Source organism: Eumetopias jubatus, unplaced genomic scaffold (assembly GCF_037043125.1).
Source record: "Eumetopias jubatus isolate StellerSeaLion01/CBP00866 unplaced genomic scaffold, mEumJub1_p1.0 scaffold_12, whole genome shotgun sequence".
Classification (NCBI taxonomy): domain Eukaryota; kingdom Metazoa; phylum Chordata; class Mammalia; order Carnivora; family Otariidae; genus Eumetopias; species Eumetopias jubatus.
In genome coordinates, this window is record NW_028274818.1 from 65,492,722 (window position 1) to 65,496,945 (window position 4,224).

Sequence of the window (4,224 nt, forward strand, 5' to 3'; positions counted from 1 at the left end):
GTCAATATATATCCTGGATTATTTTGAAGCCATCCCAGACATCATACCATTTTACCTGTAAAAAAAATTCACTATATATTTCTAAAAGATAAGAATTTTAAAAATATAGCAACAATACCATTATCACACTTAAGAAAAGTAACATTAACACTTGAATATCATCAAATATTCAGTGTTTAAATTTCCCCCACTCGGCTCATCAACTTTGTTCAGATGTTACGATTGTCACGCATTTTATTTTATTTTATTTTTTTTAAGTAGGCTCTATACCCAACATGGGGCTCCAACCCATGACCCTGAGATCAAGAGTCACACGCTCTACCGACTGAACCAGCCAGGCGCCCTTACGAGTTTAAAATATACCTATTTATTTCAACAAATGTTGATGGGATCACTGGATATTTGCATGAGAACAAAAAGTGAACCTTGACACCCTAAAAAAACTTTAAGATGAATCATGGACAAAAATGTGTCCGGTAAAACAATAACATTTTAGAAGAACATACAGATTTGGAGTTCACAAACATTTCTTTTTCTCTTTCTTTCTTTCTAGAGAGGGAGAGAGGGGTAGCGGGGCAGAGGGAGAGGGAGAGAGAATCTCAAGCAGGCTCCAGGCCCAGGGCAGAGCCTGATGCGGGGCTTGATCTCATGACCCTGAGATCATGACCTGAGCCGAAATCAAGAGTCAGACGCTGAACTGACTGAGCCACCCAGGCGCCCCCAGCACCCCCAAATTTGTTAAACAGAAAACAGAAAGCACTAACCTTAAAAGAAGAAAAGTGATGAATTGAGCTTCATTCGAATCAAGCCATTCTGTTCAATAAAAGATACTACTGAGACAGTGAAAATGCAAACTCCTGCCAAGACCACGCAGACGCCCACCAACAACCACTGCTATCATTCATCCAAGCGAAGGTCATCAGCGGATGCAAAACATTGAACCAGACACTCATGCGGTCGTCACGTCTCTCCCCACAGATCACTTACCCGTGACAAAGCAGGAAAGGAGCCTCGAATATGTGGGAAATAGGTCAGATGACGCCTTAATCAAGTGATCAAATGTAACATCACCAAGAAGAAGAAACCGTGAGAGGAGAGGAAATCCTTGAGTAGGTACTTCACAAAAGAGGGTGTGTAAATGACCGAGAAATATGTGAAAAGCCAATCTATATCATTAATTACGAGGTAAATAAAAATTAAAAATTAAAAACATGATGAAGTACCACTACATACCAAGAGCAGCAATGGCTTAAAAATGAAAAAGGCTGACAATACCGGGTGTTGGTGAGGATTGGGGCAACTAGAACTCTCTCCAAAATCACTGGCTGGATGTTAACTGAAACAGCTGCTTGTAAAAATTGCTTAGCATTATCCACTATGGCCAAACATGGGCCAGTCTTTTAATCCAGCAATTTCACTGCTAGATGAGTATCCCACAGACATGAGTATACACGAGCCGTATGAAATATGTATTAGAAAGGTCAGGGTAGCTTTATTCATAATAGTAAAACTGAAAATGACCTAAAGATCTTACAGCAGAAGAATAAAAACTCAGTTTTTTTTTAAGATTTTATTATTCATTTGACAGAGAGAGAGAGTGAGAGAGGAAACACAAGCTGTGGGAGTGGGAGAGGGAGAAGCAGACTCCCCACTGGGCAGGGAGCCTGATGTGGGCAACTCGATCCCAGGCATCTGTAATATGTTTACTTCATACCTCAATTAAGAAGAAAAAAAAAAGAATACAGAAGGTAACTGGAAGGGAATCCTACTTTTCAAAAACGGGAGAGTTTGAACATCCAAACAATTCTGATTGAGATGTGTTGAAACATCTTAAATAAAAATTCATGAATTTATAGCAATTCTAACAATATTCATCGGTCACTGTGTTATTATTTTGAAAATCGATGAAGGGAAGGAATCAAGCATTTCTTTCATTTTTTAAAAAAAGATTTTATCCATCATTTCGTGGACGCCAGGTCAGCGAGAGCGTCTGCGGGAGCTGGGCGGGGAGGGGAGCGGGAAGCCGGAAGACCCATCTGAGGGTGTGTGGATTTGAGCGTCCGCTTTCCAACCCAAGATCTCGAAATGCATCGTGACTCCTGTCCACTGGACTGTAAGGTTTATGTAGGTAATCTTGGAAACAATGGTAACAAGACTGAATTGGAACGAGCTTTTGGCTCTTATGGACCACTCCGAAGTGTGTAGGTTGCTAGAAACCCTCCCGGCTTTGCTTTTGTTGAATTTGAAGATCCCCGAGATGCAGCCGATGCTGTTGGAGAACTAGATGGGAGAATGTTATGTGGCCGCCGAGTTAGAGTGGAACTCTCGAATGGTGAAAAGAGAAGTCGAAATCGTGGCCCACCACCGTCTTGGGGTCGTCGCCCTCGAGATGATTATCGGAGAAGGGGTCCTCACCTTGCTGCAGATCTCCAAGACGGAGAAGCTTCTCCCGCAGCCGGAGCAGGTCCCTTTCTAGAGACAGGAGGAGAGAAAGACCACTGTCTCGGGGAAAGACATCACAAGCCTTCCGGATCCTTCTCTAGGTCTCCTAGCTGATCTAGGTCAAGGAAATAGAAGACCAGTTTGCAAGAGGAGCGGTGTACAGGAAATAACTTCATTTGACAGGAGTATGTACAGAAAATTCAAGTTTTGCTTGAGACTTCATAAGCTTGGTGCATTTTTAAGATGTTTTAGCTGTTCACATTTGTTTGTCTCTTGGAACAGCGACAAAGATGTAATTCTCTATGATTTGAATGGATCATATGAGGCATGTAATATCAAGAATTGTTACTTTATAATGTTCCCTTAAGCAAAATTGAATTTGGTTTAAGTTTAGTCTCACATAGACTGATAATAAACCTCTAACTCCTGCCCAGCTAAAGCTTGACATTTAATATTATGAAAACTGGCAAAAATTGAACGAAGTCTTTCCATAGCTGGCATAATGGTATGCAGCTGTAGTTGAAGAAGCAGTCTTTAAAAGCTGGTGTGAACACAAGCCAGGAGGTGAAAATTAAGCTGCACTGTTAAACTAGATTAGAGGTTAAAAAAAAAAAAAAAGAACCAACTATTCTTCATACTAGGCAGGGGTGTCCAGTTGGTGTAGAATTGGAAGTTGCAAGAAAGTTAGTTTGCCTTTGCTTTAGGTCGTAAGTTCCTTGTGTGATTGCTGTATATGAACACACAGCTCTTTGTAACATTCTCTCTTTGGTAATTTGAAACTATTCAAGATACCAATGTCCTGCCAGTTTAAGGGTACATTGTAGAGCTGAACTTTGAGTTACTGTGCAAGATTTATTTTTTTCCATGCTGTCATTTGTAATATGTTTGTGAGAATCCTTGGGATTAAAGTTTTGGTTACAAAAAAAAATAAAAAAAGATTTTATTTATGGGGGTGCAGAGAGCAGAGGGAGAGGGACAAGGCGACTCCCACTGAGGGCTGAGCAGGACACAGGGCTCAGTCTTAAGACCCTGGGATCATGACTTGAGCTGAAAACGAGTCAGATGCTCAACTGATGGAGCCACCCAGGTGCCCCTCTTTCATTTTTTTCTTACCAACAATATTCCATAGTTGATAAATCCCAGCATAATAATTGCAGGAGGCACAACAGAATTCGAACCTTGCTGCTTTGCAATGCTAGTGAAATAATGATTATCAATGCCTGCCAATTGGGTGAAAGTTTGATGAGACAATTTGTTGTGGGGAAATCGCGCTGACCCCACCTTGACCCAAAGACCGAACTGAACATCACTACAGGTGGGAGAGTCTGATGCTCTGCACCTCATGGTGTGATATGATATGGAATACAGAGCGCCAGCTACAAAGCATTCTCATGCGAAGAATTGCCCTGAATGTAGTCAAGCATCTAGGTCTACCTATTCATGCACAGGAAACCGGGGGATTAGAGGAAAGTGTTAAATGACATATCGAGGATGCAATCAACCAGATCCAGAATATGGGTGATTCTGTAGGACAGGAGATGTGATTTCATCAACAAATAAATGGCATGAAAATAAAGGTAGAAGGATTTGTTATAGATTAAGAGACTTACAAGTTTTATCAACAAATAATGCATATTGTTTGGATGCTGATTTAAACTGAACTATGAAAAGATAGCATGAAGCCAATACTGAAACTTGAATGTGAACTGGATATGACATTATGTTAAGGAATTATTGTTCATATTAATTATGGAGAGACTTTGGGGCTTAAGATTTTTTTTT

General features: G+C 40.7%; 1 pseudogene; it reads left to right on the forward strand.

Annotated features, from left to right (window-relative positions):
• The first annotated feature begins 1,976 nt into the window (after positions 1-1,976).
• On the forward strand, positions 1,977-2,574 carry LOC114215635 (serine/arginine-rich splicing factor 3 pseudogene; annotated as a pseudogene).
• Positions 2,575-4,224: the final 1,650 nt, after the last annotated feature.